Below are 17769 nucleotides of genomic sequence, written 5' to 3' on the forward strand. Positions count from 1 at the left end.
TGTCTCTCTTGCTGTATATGAGAGGGTGGGCTGTCTAGCTGTATATGAGAGGGTGGGCTGTCCCTCTTGCTGTATATTAGAGTGTGGGCTGTCTCTCTTGCTGTATATGAGAGGGTGGGCTGTCTCTCTAGCTGTATATGAGAGGGTGGGCTGTCTCTCTAGCTGTATATGAGGGGGTGGGCTGTATATTAGAGGGTGGGCTGTCTCTCTAGCTGTATATTAGAGGGTGGGCTGTCTCTCTAGCTGTATATTAGAGGGTGGGCTGTCTCTGTAGCTGTATATTAGAGGGTGGGCTGTCTCTCTAGCTGTATATTAGAGGGTGGGCTGTCTCTCTAGCTGTATATTAGAGGGTGGGCTGTCTCTGTAGCTGTATATTAGAGGGTGGGCTGTCTCGCTAACTGTATATTAGAGGGTGGGCTGTCTAGCTGTATATTAGAGGGTGGGTTGTCTCTCTAGCTGTATATGAGGGGGTGGGCTGTATATTAGAGGGTGGGCTGTCTCTCTAGCTGTATGTTAGAGGGTGGGCTGTCTCTCTAGCTGTATATTAGAGGGTGGGCTGTCTCTCTAGCTGTATATTAGAGGGTGGGCTGTCTCTCTAGCTGAATATTAGAGGGTGGGCTGTCTCTCTAGCTGTATATTAGAGGGTGGGCTGTCTCTCTAGCTGTATATTAGAGGGTGGGCTGTCTAGCTGTATATTAGAGGGTGGGCTGTCTCTCTAGCTGTATATGAGGGGGTGGGCTGTATATTAGAGGGTGGGCTGTATCTCTAGCTGTATATTAGAGGGTGGGCTGTCTCTCTAGCTGTATATTAGAGGGTGGGCTGTTTCTGTAGCTGTATATTAGAGGATGGGCTGCCTCTCTTGCTGTATATGAGAGGGTGGGCTGTCTCTCTAGCTGTATATGAGAGGGTGGGTTGTCTAGCTGTATATGAGAGGGTGGGCTGTCTCTCTATCTGTATATTAGAGGGTGGGCTGTCTCTCTAGCTGTATATTAGAGGGTGGGCTGTCTCTCTAGCTGTATATTAGAGGGTGGGCTGTCTCTCTAGCTGTATATAATAATAATAATAATAATAATAATAATAATAATAATAATAATAATAATAATAATAATAATAATAATCTTTATTTATATAGCGCCAACATATTACGCAGCACTTTACAATTTGGAGGGAACATGAAACAAACAATATCAGACATTACATAGTGACAAAGTTCATTTACAATTCAAACCTGGAGAGTGACGACCCTGCTCGCAAGAGCTTACAATCTATGAGGACATAAGGGAGACACAAAGTGTAATAGTGTTTGTTCTGTACAATGGTCCGGCCATTTTTATACACATGCTGTGGTGACATAAAGCTGCATGAGCCGGTCACCAGCCAGTATCCGTGTATGATGGACATGAAGAGAAGGAGTGTGAGGGTGGGCTGTCTCTCTTGCTGTATATGAGAGGGTGGGCTGTCTCTCTTGCTGTATATGAGAGGGTGGGCTGTCTCTCTAGCTGTATATGAGAGGGTGGGCTGTCTCTCTAGCTGTATATTAGACGGTGGGCTGTCTCTCTAGCTGTATATGAGAGGGTGGGCTGTCTCTCTTGCTGTATTTGAGAGGGTGGGCTGTCTCTCTAGCTGTATATGAGGGGGTGGGCTGTATATTAGAGGGTGGGCTGTATCTCTAGCTGTATATTAGAGGGTGGGCTGTCTCTCTAGCTGTATATTAGAGGGTGGGCTGTTTCTGTAGCTGTATATTAGAGGATGGGCTGCCTCTCTTGCTGTATATGAGAGGGTGGGCTGTCTCTCTAGCTGTATATGAGAGGGTGGGCTGTCTAGCTGTATATGAGAGGGTGGGCTGTCTCTCTAGCTGTATATTAGAGGGTGGGCTGTCTCTCTAGCTGTATATTAGAGGGTGGGCTGTCTCTCTAGCTGTATATAATAATAATAATAATCTTTATTTATATAGCGCCAACATATTACGCAGCACTTTACAATTTGGAGGGAACATGAAACAAACAATATCAGACATTACATAGTGACAAAGTTCATTTACAATTCAAACCTGGGGAGTGAGGACCCTGCTCGCAAGAGCTTACAATCTATGAGGAGATAAGGGAGACACAAAGTGTAACAGTGTTTGTTCCGTACAATGGTCCGGCCATTTTTATACACATGCGGTGGTGACATAAAGTTGCATGAGCCGGTCACCAGCCAGTATCCGTGTATGACGGACATGAAGAGAAGGAGTGTGAGGGTGGGCTGTCTCTCTTGCTGTATATGAGAGGGTGGGCTGTCTCTCTTGCTGTATATGAGAGGGTGGGCTGTCTCTCTAGCTGTATATGAGAGGGTGGGCTGTCTCTCTAGCTGTATATTAGAGGGTGGGCTGTCTCTCTAGCTGTATATGAGAGGGTGGGCTGTCTCTCTTGCTGTATATAAGAGGGTGGGCTGTCTCTCTAGCTGTATATGAGAGGGTGGGCTGTCTCTCTTGCTGTATATGAGAGGGTGGGCTGTCTCTCTTGCTGTATATGAGAGGGTGGGCTGTCTCTCTTGCTGTATATGAGAGGGAGGGCTGTCTCTCTTGCTGTATATGAGAGGGTGGGCTGTCTAGCTGTATATGAGAGGGTGGGCTGTCTCTCTACCTGTATATTAGAGGTTGGGCTGTCTCTCTAGCTGTATATGAGAGGGTGGGCTGTCTCTCTAGCTGTATATTAGAGGGTGGGCTGTCTCTAGCTGTATATGAGAGGGTGGGCTGTCTCTCTTGCTGTATATGAGAGGGTGGGCTGTCTCTCTTACTGTATATGAGAGGGTGGGCTGTCTCTCTTGCTGTATATGAGAGGGTGGGCTGTCTAGCTGTATATGAGAGGGTGGGCTGTCTCTCTACCTGTATATTAGAGGTTGGGCTGTCTCTCTAGCTGTATATGAGAGGGTGGGCTGTCTCTAGCTGTATATTAGAGGGTGGGCTGTCTCTCTAGCTGTATATGAGGGGGTGGGCTGTCTCTCTTGCTGTATATTAGGGGGTGGGCTGTCTCTCTTGCTGTATATGAGAGGGTGGGCTGTCTCTCTAGCTGCATATTAGAGGGTGGGCTGTCTCTCTAGCTGTATATGAGAGGGTGGGCTGTCTCTCTTGCTGTATATGAGAGGGTGGGCTGTGTCTCTTGCTGTATATGAGAGGGTGGGCTGTCTCTCTAGCTGTATATTAGAGGGTGGGCTGTCTCTCTAACTGTATATGAGAGGGTGGGCTGTCTCTCTTGCTGTATATGAGAGGGTGAGCTGTCTCTCTAGCTGTATATGAGAGGGTGGGCTGTCTCTCTTGCTGTATATGAGAGGGTGGGCTGTCTCTCTTGCTGTATATGAGAGGGTGGGCTGTCTCTCTTGCTGTATATGAGAGGGAGGGCTGTCTCTCTTGCTGTATATGAGAGGGTGGGCTGTCTAGCTGTATATGAGAGGGTGGGCTGTCTCTCTACCTGTATATTAGAGGTTGGGCTGTCTCTCTAGCTGTATATGAGAGGGTGGGCTGTCTCTCTAGCTGTATATGAGAGGGTGGGCTGTCTCTCTAGCTGTATATGAGAGGGTGGGCTGTCTCTCTTGCTGTATATGAGGGTGGGCTGTCTCTCCAGCTGTATATGAGGGTGGGCTGTCTCTCTTGCTGTATATGAGAGGGTGGGCTGTCTAGCTGTATATGAGAGGGTGGGCTGTCTCTCTACCTGTATATGAGAGGGTGGGCTGTCTCTCTAGCTGTATATGAGGGGGTGGGCTGTCTCTCTTGCTGTATATTAGAGGGTGGGCTGTCTCTCTAGCTGTATATGAGGGGGTGGGCTGTCTCTCTTGCTGTATATGAGAGGGTGGGCTGTCTCTCTAGCTGCATATTAGAGGGTGGGCTGTCTCTCTAGCTGTATATGAGAGGGTGGGCTGTCTCTCTTGCTGTATATGAGAGGGTGGGCTGTGTCTCTTGCTGTATATGAGAGGGTGGGCTGTCTCTCTTGCTGTATATTAGAGGGTGGGCTGTCTCTAGCTGTATATTAGAGGGTGGGCTGTCTAGCTGTATATGAGAGGGTGGGCTGTCTCTCTTGCTGTATATGAGAGGGTGGGCTGTCTCTCCAGCTGTATATTAGAGGGTGGGCTGTCTCTCTTGCTGTATATGAGAGGGTGGGCTGTCTCTCTTGCTGTATATGAGAGGGTGGGCTGTCTCTCTAGCTGTATATGAGAGGGTGGGCTGTCTCTCTAGCTGTATATGAGAGGGTGGGCTGTCTCCCTAGCTGTATATTAGAGGGTGGGCTGTCTCTCTAGCTGTATATGAGGGGGTGGGCTGTATATGAGAGGGTGGGCTGTCTCTCTAGCTGCATATTAGAGGGTGGGCTGTCTCTCTAGCTGTATATGAGAGGGTGGGCTGTCTCTCTTGCTGTATATGAGAGGGTGGGCTGTGTCTCTTGCTGTATATGAGAGGGTGGGCTGTCTCTCTTGCTGTATATGAGAGGGTGGGCTGTCTCTCTTGCTGTATATTAGAGGGTGGGCTGTCTAGCTGTATATGAGAGGGTGGGCTGTCTCTCGCTGTATATGAGAGGGTGGGCTGTCTCTCCAGCTGTATATTAGAGGGTGGGCTGTCTCTCTTGCTGTATATGAGAGGGTGGGCTGTCTCTCTTGCTGTATATGAGAGGGTGGGCTGTCTCTCTTGCTGTATATGAGAGGGTGGGCTGTCTCTCTTGCTGTATATGAGAGGGTGGGCTGTCTAGTTGTATATGAGAGGGTGGGCTGTCTCTCTTGCTGTATATGAGGGTGGGCTGTCTCTCCAGCTGTATATTAGGTTGGGCTGTCTCTCTTGCTGTATATGAGAGGGTGGGCTGTCTCTCTTGCTGTATATGAGAGGGTGGGCTGTCTCTCTTGCTGTATATGAGAGGGTGGGCTGTCTAGTTGTATATGAGAGGGTGGGCTGTCTCTCTTGCTGTATATGAGGGTGGGCTGTCTCTCTTGCTGTATATTAGAGGGTGGGCTGTCTAGCTGTATATTAGAGGGTGGGCTGTCTAGCTGTATATTAGAGGGTGGGCTGTCTCTCTAGCTGTATATGAGAGGGTGGGCTGTCTCTCTTGCTGTATATTAGAGGGTGGGCTGTCTCTCTTGCTGTATATTAGAGGGTGGGCTGTCTCTCTTGCTGTATATTAGAGGGTGGGCTGTCTAGCTGTATATTAGAGGGTGGGCTGTCTAGCTGTATATGAGAGGGTGGGCTGTTTAGCTGTATATGAGAGGGTGGGCTGTCTCTCTTGCTGTATATTAGAGGGTGGGCTGTCTCTCTTGCTGTATATTAGAGGGTGGGCTGTCTCTCTTGCTGTATATGAGAGGGTGGGCTGTCTAGCTGTATATGAGAGGGTGGGCTGTCTCTCTTGCTATATATGAGAGGGTGGGCTGTCTCTCTTGCTGTCTCCTCCTCCTCAGTCTCTCATTTCCTCAGTTACAGGAAGTGTCGGCACTGGAGAGTCTGTGCTGTGTGTGCGGGTCAGTGCATACACACAGATATAGATACAGACATAGACATAGCTATGTACAGGGCTGGCTGCTCTTTCTAGTGCTCGTACATCGTCCATGCAGTCAGCGGCCGCTTTCTCTCTGACACTGCTCCCTGCTGAGGAGGAGGAAGCCTGCGCCCAGGTAATGACCATGCCCGTCCTGTATAGTGTCCTGTATACCGGCACTGGCTTGTTGTTGCTGTTCACACGATGCTATTTACCTTCTGCACTCTTGTTTTCTGTAGCTCTGTAAATATTTGAAGATTTCTTATCATAGTCACAATAATAAATCATGTGCTCGTATCTACAATATCAGTGTAATATTCGGATAGAGGTGCACGTGTTTAATTGTTATAAGCTCATATAACAAAGGACCAGATGAGACCAGATTTCTGTCATGGGGACAATGAGGTGGTCTGTGAAATGTGAGGTGGGGGCTTCTTTACATTTTCCTTTCCATATTTATATAGTAGTGTGTATTGGCAGACTGTCACAATGATTGCGCCTACAGCTGTATATAAAATACTATATGGACTGTATATAAAATACTATAGGGACTGCATAAGCTGTCATAGACCTGCTGAGCTACAGTCCTGGAAACTCGGGGACCGTATTTTATGTAGAATTTTCAAAAAAGTTGAAGGTTTGATGGTACGACGACCAAAAACTCAGACGAGTGTAGAAAGATAATGGGGGGATTTAACCGTGTTTTCTGGCATCGATTTACGCCGTATTTATGAAAAATTTGGCGCCACTTTTTCTGAGACCTACGAATGTTTTGGAAATAATGGGCAGGGCTGTCTCAAACTTTTCAGTCACTTTTATTAAGTAATGTTTAGGTACCACGTTGTGTTTTTCATGCCAATGAATGAAATGTTCTAGGACCGTCTCATTTACAGACCGGCTCACTAGATGTTTCTTCATACGAGACTGCGGACCATTGAATCTATAGGGGCTTGTGCTTGTTTGAGTGACAGGTCCGCTTTTAACTGACAGCACATATGACATGTCCGTCGCTTGGTCTCCAGCCAGAAATAATAAATTGACAGAAATGTCCTTATAGTCTATGGTTTTCTTTGCAGCCGCCCGGAACAAATAAAGCTGAGCCGAAGTGGTGTGGCAGTTTCCCAGATGGACGCCTACTGGCCTACGCCTATTCTAGCAGTATTCTGTCAACGTCTGTGCTGTCAGCCCTTTCAACCCTGTACTAGCGCCCCATAGGCTTTTGCACATTTCCGGTTGCATATTTGACAGGTTTTCATAATAACGGTAGCTATGACGCAGGTGTGAACAGGGCCTCAGTGTTCGGACACCGCCATTATAGGCTTCGTCGGCAGTCCCGTAAGATTTGACCTGAAGAATATTCTATTCTTGTCTAAATGATGGAAACCACCATGTAACCCGATGGACCCCATTTATACAGAAACTAAAACGGAGTCTACGTTTTTATGCTGGGAAGAAGAAAAAAAAACAACAAAACAAAATTCTGCTCTGGGAATTGATTCAGAATCCTTTTTACCAGACGCTGCGTCAGTATTAGTGATGCTACAATTCGGTTACTCCCTTTTATTTTTATGGTTTTAGAAGTGTCAGTTTTGGCTGTAGACCATTCTATTCAATGACTGCCGCCACTCCGCTTTATGAAACAACCTTGCGCTGTCTGTTTTGTGAAAACCATTATTTTTTTTACATATTGTGAAATGGTCTATTTATAGGATCTTTATACATATATATATATATATATATATATATATATATCTCCGGGTGTTTTTCACTTCTGTTGTTCAAACTCACTTAAAGGCTATGGAGATCATGGGCAGCTTTACTTTTTATGAAATGATGTATTTCCACATAAAAATGACTTGTGATTGGCTTTCATTAAAAAAGTTTCATGGTTTATCGTCTGCAGCGTTCATGTATCACAGGACATACATGCTGCAGAATCCCGTTCTCAGCCGAGTCTGTCAAAGTTGGTCTCCTTGGACTTGTTCTGAATTGAGCTTAGATTATGGCGCAGGAGCCGCTGTACAATGAACGGACTGACTAGTTCTCACGGATTCGGCTGACTACGGATTCTCCAGCTTCCTTGTACTGTGATACGTAAAACCTGCAGAAGCTAAACCGTGAAACTACTTTAATAAAATCACAATACAAAAGTCATTTTTATATGAAAGTACATGCATTTCATAAAAAAATAAATAAACCTAGAGGTGTCTATAACCTTTAAGCCGTTCTTTTGGTCATCCACCTAACTTCGAAGCATAAAACCGCACCAAGAGGACATCAATAAAAACGAGTGTTAATTACATCCAGTTTTAGGCTATGTTCACCCAGGGCGGATACACTATGTAAAATCACACAGCGTTTCCGCTCTGGTCCTCACAGGGAATTCCGGTTGAAAAACCGCACCAAATTGAGCTGTTTTTCGGCCGAGATGTTCGCTGCGGAAAACAGCATTTAAAAAGAGAAAAAAATTCTATGCTTACCCGTAGTCAGGGCGGCGCATTCCTCTGACATCCTGCAACCCGGCCTCTTGGGATGGCGGTTCATCCCATGTGACAACTGCAGCCTGTGATTGGCTGCAGCAGTCACATGGGGCGAAACGTCATCCCTGGACACACAAGCAGAGAGATCTGGATAAGTATAATATTTTCTGCTGCAAAAATCTTGTGGGTTTTATCTCTTGAGGAGAATCAGCGATTCTGCTGGATAAATTGACATGCTGCAGCTTAAAAAACCGCACCGCAGGTCAATTTCTGAATGTTTTTTTCGGCGGGCCTTTTACGCAGCGTGTGGAAGAGATTTGTTCCAAAGCAACTCACGGGACTTTTCCAGTTCCTGCACTGATCATTGTAGGAAAGAAAGAACGGAGCTGCCGGCAAATAATGGTTGCGGGCTCCGCAGAATGGTATCCCAGATCATCGTTATATATATATATATATATATATATATATATATATATATAGGGGAGCAGAAATGTTGTAATTAGTTCAGAGCAAGCAGCACAAGCCATATATCCCATCAGGAGGAGCATGCGCACTTAGCAAACATGGGAAGTGAAAACGTACGTTTACAGAAACCAGCAGAGGAAAGGAAAAATGGCCGTAATATGCAAGTTATACAGAAGATTTCAGACTAGACTACAACTAATCGAAATCAACAGCATTAGGCTATGTTCACACGGGGTCTTTTGCCGAGTTTTTTGACGCGGAAACCGCGTCGCAAAACTCGGCAGAAACGGCCCGAGAACGCCTCCCATTAATTTCAATGGGAGGCGTCGGCGTCTTTTTCCCGCGAGCAGTAAAACTGCCTCGCGGGAAAAAGAAGCGACATGCCCTATCTTCGGGCGCTTCCGCCTCCGACCTCCCATTGACTTCAATGGGAGGCAGGAGAAAGCGTGTTTTATGCCCGCGGCGCTCAATGGCCGTGGGCGAAAAACGGCGCGATAATTGCTATTCACACGGAGTATTTTGGGGGAGGAATATCTGCCTCAAAATTCCGTTTGGAGCTTTGAGGCAGATATTCCTCCCCCAAAATACTCCGTGTGAACATAGCCTTAGAGCGCTTTCACACCGCAGTATTTTGCTAAAAAAAACTGAGCCAAAAGTCTCCCTCACTAGCCCAAGCTCCGCTTTTATTTACTAAAAAATATATACCTCTACTCTCCAAAGTTAGTCAATTATTAGAGAATTTCTCTAAACCCATGATCTTCTGGGCAGGTAAGATGGCCATTGTCAAAATGATGGTTCTCCCAGTTATACTGTATGTGTTCCAAACTGTAGTAGTACCAGTTGCAAATACTATATAGCTGCCCCCCATAGCTTCCGCCATACAGTATGATGCCCCCCATAGCTTCCACCATACAGTATAATGCTCCCCATAGCTGCCCCAATATAGTATAATGCCACCATAACTGCCCCCATACAGTATAATGCCCTATATAGTGCCCCCACACAGTATAATGCCCCCCATATGAGCTCCGCATACAGTATAATGCTCCCCATATTGTATAATGCCCCCCCCCCTCGCCATATCCACCCCCCCCCCCCATATAGTATAATGCAGCCATATGTGCATAATAGAAAAATAATACAATTACTTATCTATCCCCGTTCCCACGCCGGGTGGAGGATCCTTCTCCTCCTTTGGTCTGTGCTATGAGTCACTCGGCGTGATGATGTCACTACATCGCGCATGTCTACGTTGAGCCGCTCAGGGCACAGTGGATGCTGAAGCAAGGAGCCGTCATCTCCTTGCTCCAGCATTGAATGGAACCGGGACCTCGGTGAGTGACTTGCGACCCTCCGGAGGTCTTTACATGACCTCCCAGAGAGTGGCCACTGGGGTTCCTTTCATCTCTCTTTTATCGTTGAACAAACTCGGGCACAGAGTATTACATAAATGTATCCCTTCAATTGAAGCATCACCCAATGCCTGGAAATATCTTAGCGTGTCTGCACCTACATCAGCACGTACACAGTTGAAATGGCGCCTGCTATCAGCTAAACCTAAATAATATATATATTTTGTATTATTATGTATTTCTGTGTTATTATGACACGGACCTTATGTGATTCTCATGTATATCTATTCGAACCACCACATTATAGGTGATATGGAGGACTGTTTATCTCATGTTCTTATCTATATGACCCTATACGCCTTCGGGCTCATTCAGACGAGCGTGTATCACGGCCGTTCAGACAAGGGCCGTCACGCAGATTCTTGTATTTCAATGGGGCCGTTCACACGACCGTTGTCCTAATTTTAAATTTTTTTTGCGCTTCACGCATCCCTCCATAGACTCTAGTCTATGGGGGATGTGTGATAACGCGACCTGCACGCACATCCCCCAGTTTTTCATGTCCGAGGTTGGCTATGTTGGTATGAATGTAGAGGCGTTCTGTTTTGTGCCACATCTCTCCACGTCCTGTTCCTCCGCCATGTCTCTAGGTATGCCTTGTTACCTTCATTACTGGTCATTGCTGCAATTGTTAGTTTACCTGCATTGACTTTTTGTATTTGTGCCACTGCCATATATATATTTATCACCATGTAGTATTTGTGACTGCACCTGGTATATTAGTATCTTTATATCTGCTTGTCTTTTTGCAACAGCTATATTATCACTTATGTACTATATACATGGTGTTACTAGGCATTGGACGTTTGGTTTGAGATGGGTTATGTCTGTTTACCTCATGTTATATTTATATATTTTTGCTGCTGCTCTCCATGTATGACCTGCTTTATCTAGCTAATTTTATATCTCTGATACCATGTATTGTTGATAAATAAAGATTTATATTTGTTACAGTACGTGGTAGTTACATATTTACACATTCCATTGGGGTGTTATGTCCCCTGTGCTTTAGTGCTTCTAGGTTGTTTCTACAGTTTGTTGGGGACCCACTTTTCTTCCTTTTTTGAGGTTTCTTGTAGGTTTACTATGTTCGTATGAATGTAGCCTTTGAAAATATTACATAAACAGTAAATATGTAATAAAAATTACATTTAAAAAAAAACTGCCACAAAAACTTAATCAAAACTGTGTGTGTGATCGTGGATTTTATATTTCTTCTCTGTGTAGGTTCTACTCTTTACACGTTTAACTTCTTTTAAGAGAATATTAGGAAATTGCTTCACTAGTTGTAATATATAATATTGCAAGAATTGCTATAGTAGTACAAATCTACTTTAAAGCTGCCTTGAAATGTGGGTCTCTACAGACGTAATATTGTCACACAACATCCTGTAGCGTAGTGACGTTTTGCCACGGAAACTGCTGGACACGTCAGAAGTGGAAAACACAAATGATACGTGTTCCATCGAAGTTCTAGAGAATAAAAAACATTTTTTATTCCTGTGCTGTCTTGTCAGTGACTGAAGTCAGTGTGCCTGTAAAATCCGCTTCTGTGCCCACATTATACCATATGCTGCCCTGTGCACCAGCAGTTCAGACACTTAAAAATATATAATACGTTGTGGGTGGAAGGAAAAACACATGTAAATATTGTATTTATAACGTGGTGGTTTATCTTTAAAGTGTAGCTAGACGTTTGACAAACTTCTGACGTCATAGTGACATGTCAGAAGTTTGGATTGGTGGAGGTCCGAGCACCGAGACCAATCGCTAAAACGGAGCAGGTGAAGGTCTCGTGTGCGCGCTCAGCCGCTTCGTGTCCGACTATTTCCGGGAAAGCCGATGTATCGGAGTACGGTCTCATAGACTTTCTATTGAGTCCATACTCTGATACATTGATTTCTGGAAAAAGCCGAACAGACACGAAGCAGCTGAGCGCTCACACGAGACCTTCACCTGCTCCGTTCCAGCGATCGGTGGGGGTCTCAGTGCTCGGACTCCCACCAATCCAAACTTCTGACATGTAACTATGACATGTCAGAAGTTTGTCAAACGTTTAGCTGCACTGGATTATAATGTGAAACTAGATGTGCTGTTTTTTTTGTATTGTCAATACATTCAGCCACTGCTATAAGATAAGTCATATTACTTGATAAGATTATATCATAAAGATTTATATCACGCAGAGGACTCGGTTTACATGCACAGATTTCTGACCAATCTCACAGATGATGAAATTGCTCTGACTTGGCTGTTTACATACCCAGATATTTTGTTAGGTTAGAATTAATTCTCATCTTCCTCCTCTGTCATGATGGTCTTAAAAGAAAACCTTTCCGTTCCCTATATTGGCGTTGTTTTCTAGATATCTTTTTCAGATGTTTGCATGCTACAATTATTGTGATTGGCAGACAATTTTTTTTGCACGTCAGATCAGTTTGCAGGCACATGAGAAAGCGTTCTATAACATCAATTGGCCATTCACACTCACCAATTTAGACTGATATTGGTCTGATTGGACAGAAAATGTTCAGCTATCTGTAAGTGTAAGTACAAGGCCCTTTTACACAAGCAGATTTTCTGCCTGATCAGCAGCAAGCACTGATTCACAATACAGCAAGTCCATTAACGCTCATTTGCTCCATATAAACCGAGCAATGATGGGAATGTATAAGGAGGAACGATCATTAATCCGATCGTTCGTGTCCATACGTTTACAGCATGTTGGCAGCACACTTGGAGATGTGCTGCCAGCAAGTGACCATTTTTTTGGGCCACATAAAAGATCCAAACAGCCGACAAACGAGGCCATGTAAAAGGGCCTTAAAGAGGCTCTGTCACCAGATTATAAGTGCCCTATCTCCTACATAATGTGATCGGCGCTGTAATGTAGATAACAGCAGTGGTTTCTATTTTGAAAAACGATCATTTTTGAGCAAGTTATGAGCAATTTTAGATTTATGCTAATTACTTAAAGAGGCTCTGTCACCAGATTTTGCAGCCCCTATCTGCTATTGCAGCAGATAGGCGCTGCAATGTAGATTACAGTAACGTTTTTATTTTTAAAAAACGAGCATTTTTGGCCAAGTTATGACCATTTTCGTATTTATGCAAATGAGGCTTGCAAAAGTACAACTGGGCGTGTTTAAAAGTAAAAGTACAACTGGGCGTGTATTATGTGCGTACATCGGGGCGTGTTTACTACTTTTACTAGCTGGGCGTTCTGATGAGAAGTATCATCCACTTCTCTTCAGAACGCCCAGCTTCTGGCAGTGCAGATCTGTGACGTCACTCACAGGTCCTGCATCGTGTCGGCACCAGAGGCTACAGATGATTCTGCAGCAGCATCGGCGTTTGCAGGTAAGTCGATGTAGCTACTTACCTGCAAATGCTGATGCTGCTGCAGAATCAACTGTATTCTCTGGTGCCGACACGATGCAGGACCTGTGAGTGACGTCACAGATCTGCACTGCCAGAAGCTGGGCGTTCTGAAGAGAAGTGGATGATACTTCTATACACAACGCCCAGCTAGTAAAAGTAGTAAACACGCCCCGATGTACGCACATAATACACGCCCAGTTGTACTTTTACTTTTAAACACGCCCAGTTGTACTTTTGCAAGCCTCATTTGCATAAATACGAAAATGGTCATAACTTGGCCAAAAATGCTCGTTTTTTAAAAATAAAAACGTTACTGTAATCTACATTGCAGCGCCTATCTGCTGCAATAGCAGATAGGGGTTGCAAAATCTGGTGACAGAGCCTCTTTAATGCCCAACTGGACGTTTTTTGTAACTTTTTGACCAAGTGGGCGTTGTGAAGAGAAGTGTATGACGCTGACCAATCAGTGGCCAATCAGTGTCATACTCGTCTCTCCATTCCAGCCCAGCTTGTTTCACTGCACAGCGTGATCTCGCGAGATCGCGGTGTTCGGTCAAGTTTCTGTGGAACTTACTCACAGAAGTGTCGGGAGTGTGAATAGACATCGCGTCCTGGCTGTAGGTGATGTCTACTCACTCTCAAGGCACTTCAGTACCGTTAATGTAGGAGTAAGTGACAGCACATCGTGATCTCGCAAGATCACTATGTCTGAGTACATGAATGGAGAGAAGTGTATGACACTGATTGGTCAGCGTCATACACTCCTCTCCACAACACAATGTTGGTCAAAAAGTAAAACACGCCCAGTTGTCTATTAAGAAAGTCATTAGCATAAATCTAAAATAGGTCATAACTCCGTCAAAAATTGTTTTCTAAATAAAAACCACTGTTGCCTACATTACAGCGCCGATCACATCATGTACAATATAGGGCACTTATACTGTGGTGACAGAGACTCTTTAAACAGGCTCTGTCACCAGATTTTGCAACCCCTATCTGCTATTGTAGCAGATAAGCGCTGCAATGTAGATTACAGTAACGTTTTTATTTTTAAAAAACGAGCATTTTTGGCCAAGTTATGACCATATTTGTATTTATGCAAATGAGGCTTGCAAAAGTCCAAGTGGGCGTATATAATGTGCGTACATCGGGGCGTTTTTACTACTTTTACTAGCTGGGCGTTGTGTATAGAAGTATCATCCACTTTTCTTCAGAACGCCCAGCTTCTGGCAGTGCAGACAGCGTGTTCTCGAGAGATCACGCTGTGACGTCACTCACAGGTCCTGCATCGTGTCGGACGAGCGAGGACACATCGGCACCAGAGGCTACAGTTGATTCTGCAGCAGCATCAGCGTTTGCAGGTAAGTAGCTACATCGACTTACCTGCAAACGCTGATGCTGCTGCAGAATCAACTGTAGCCTCTGGTGCCGATGTGGCCGACACGATGCAGGACCTGGGGCAGGAAGTGAGTGACGTCACAGCGTGATCTCTCGAGAACACGCTGTGTGTCTGCACTGCCAGAAGCTGGGCGTTCTGAAGAGAAGTGGATGATACTTCTCTTCAGAGCGCCCAGCTAGTAAAAGTAAAAACGCCCGATGTACACACACAATACACGCCCAGTTGGACTTTTACTTTAAACACGCCCACTTGGACTTTTGCAAGCCTCATTTGCATAAATACAAAAATGGTCATAACTTGGCCAGAAATGCTCGTTTTTTAAAAATAAAAACGTTACTGTAATCTACATTGCAGCGCCTATCTGCTGCAATAGCAGATAGGGGTTGCAAAATCTGGTGACAGAGCCTCTTTAAGTAAGAGCAGTTCCTGCTCTGGTCGACCTGCCCCGTCCATATAATTAAATGGTCTGTTTTCGTAGTGGAAATGAATGGATAGCTGAGGTCTCAAGACTGCTGTCACAGCAACACAGGGGCGGCATTGTAAACATAAGCTGCATGACTGGGAAAAGGACATTTGATTCCCCAGCGCGGTGATCACAAGTGCTGCTCTCTGCTCTGAGTGACGGCTCTAGCAATCGGTGGCACTTCAGACCGTGGAATCGGGGGAATTAACTTGCATGAACGAGACAAACATTATGTTTACAATGCCCTCCCCTATATCGCTCTGTCAGTGGTTTAGAGGCCTCAAAACTACGGACAGATTCCCTTTTAAGTAAAGCAGTTGCCGCTCTAGTAGAACCGGTCTGTCCATGTATTAGATGGTCAGAAATGAATGTCTGGCTGAAGCATCCTCTGGCAATAACTAATCGCCGGGGGTTTCAAGACAGATCCATTTCAATTAGCTCATTGCCAAGGCAACTGTCTGAAAGTGGTTGTCTTCTGGTGACGGACCTCGTCCAGCCAGTGTTAAATAATAAATAGTTATAACCAGACAAGTGCCCAGAAGAGTTGTGCCCCAACCATTCCCCTACCCTTTACCACTAAATAGTGACTGCACCCCAGGGTATATAGGGGTAGGAATCTGAGGTCTATTTTAGGCAGGATTCGTGAAATTAAAACCAATATCTGCCGGTATAGGAGTATATCCAAGATCATTTTATTTAGCAACCATATCCGGTAACCCTAAGAGGGGCATCCAGTATATAAATATGAATAATTTATTTTAGAAAGTTCGAAGCCATGCATTGAAAATCTTTGTCCCCCCTCCATTTGACTACTATTTAATTTACTGTATTCTCCTTAAAGAGACTCTCACCACATTATAAGTGCCCTATTTCCTACATAAGGAGATCGGCGCTATAATGTAGGTGACAGCAGTGCTTTTTATTTAGAAATACGATCTATTTTTAACCACGTTATTAGCGATTTTAGCTTTATGCTAATGACTTAATGGATAACTGGGCGTGTTTTTACTTTGGTCAGCGTCATACACTCCTCTGTACAACGCCCACTTGGTCTAATCAGTGACGAATCGGCGTCATGCACTTCTCTCCATTCATGTAATCAGCGCATAGTGATCCTGATAGATCAGTATGTGCTGTCTTATACTGACACATTAACGTTACTGAAGTGTTTAGACAGTGAATAGTCATTCCTTCCAGCCAGGACGGGATGTCTATTCACAATCCCGACACTTCGCTAACATTTGTGTGGGATTTACAGCAGAGCAAAGCATTATCTCGCTGTAACCTGTCGTTTTACAGCGAGATCTCGCGAGATTACGCTTGCTCTGCTGTAAGTACCACAGAAACGTTACCGAAGTGTCGGGGTTGTGAATAGACATCCCGTCCTGGCTGGAAGGAATGACTATTCACTGTCTAAACACTTCAGTAACGTTAATGTGTCAGATCACTATGAGCTGTCTTATACTATCAGGATCACTATGCGCTGATTACATGAATGGAGAGAAGTGTATGGCGCTGATTGGTCAGCGTCATATACTCCTCTGTACAACGCACACTTGGTCTAAAGTAAAAACACGCCCACTTGGGCATTAAGAAATTAATTAGCATAAACCTAAAATCGCTAATAAAGTGGTAAAAATCTTTTTTCTAAATAAAAAGCACTGCTGTCACCTACATTACAGCGCCGATCTCCTTATGTAGGAGATAGGGCACTTATTAAAGAGACTCTGTCACCACATTATAACAATGGGAACTGATTTGTACCTAAACACTGAACAAACCAGTAAAATCATAGCGAAATACATTTGTGAAAATTGCTGGAAAAAAACGCACCATAACCGACGTGTGAATAGAGCCTCAGGATCCTTATCACCTACCCAACATTGAACATGTCACGCCTTAATCTCTGCACACACAATAAATATGCAGTCAGTGCTGGATAATGTTCACATTTGCCTCCGTTGCACATTCCGCCACATTTCACAAAAAATATAGCACAGCATGAGTTGCTATTTTTTCAGATAAAATGACGGACACCGCAACGGAGCCTAATGATAAGTCAATGGAGTCCACTGGGCATCTTTGGTTTCTGTCAAATCTATAATACGGAGCAGAACGGAATTGATAAACGCAGATTTGGCCTCCTTCACACAGCAGGGATGTGTATGCGGACTCTATGGGTGCACACAGATTCCCTATGGGTCTGTATTATGGGCCTGTAGGCATTCTGTGGGCCGCTGTATGATGCGTCTGTGGGGCTCCCTGTTCCTCCAAGAATATCTCATGTTATAGAACATGTTGGGGAGCCATGGATTCTTACGGGAAGAAAACCGTAAAACTTTCTCACCAAAACTACCGTAGAGCATTTGCAAAGCTTGGAAACACTTCACCCCACGTTTAATGTGGTTAATGTTTACCAAGCTTTTCTTTCTAATGTTTGTGCGCAAAAATTTCACAACTGCTTTCAAAGTTTTATCTGAAGCACTCTCCAGCAGGCAAAGTTCAACGTGTAATTGTGACATACAAGTGTTTACTAAACTTGCTTCACGATTATTTAATTTTATTTCAACTGACAATTACCTCATTGTTTAGAAATTAAGTAAGCCTGGGTTCACACAGAGGTTTTACAGGCGGAATATCTGCCTCACAATTCCGTTTGGAAGTTTGAGGCAGATTT

General features: G+C 44.5%; 1 protein-coding gene across 4 annotated transcripts in view; it reads left to right on the forward strand.

Annotated features, from left to right (window-relative positions):
* Positions 1 to 17769, forward strand: part of CSGALNACT2 (chondroitin sulfate N-acetylgalactosaminyltransferase 2) — a 91992-nt gene that overhangs the window by 23212 nt on the left and 51011 nt on the right. For 2 of the 4 annotated variants that reach the window (XM_075841726.1, XM_075841725.1), the window contains exon 1: positions 5427 to 5628. The exons of the other annotated variants lie outside the window; for them this stretch is intronic. The gene's annotated coding sequence lies outside the window, so the exon portion shown is untranslated. Of the gene's footprint in view, positions 1 to 5426; positions 5629 to 17769 lie in introns of those variants that run through there. 4 annotated transcript variants of the gene reach the window in all.

This window comes from Rhinoderma darwinii, chromosome 11, assembly GCF_050947455.1.
Source record: "Rhinoderma darwinii isolate aRhiDar2 chromosome 11, aRhiDar2.hap1, whole genome shotgun sequence".
NCBI lineage: Eukaryota > Metazoa > Chordata > Amphibia > Anura > Rhinodermatidae > Rhinoderma > Rhinoderma darwinii.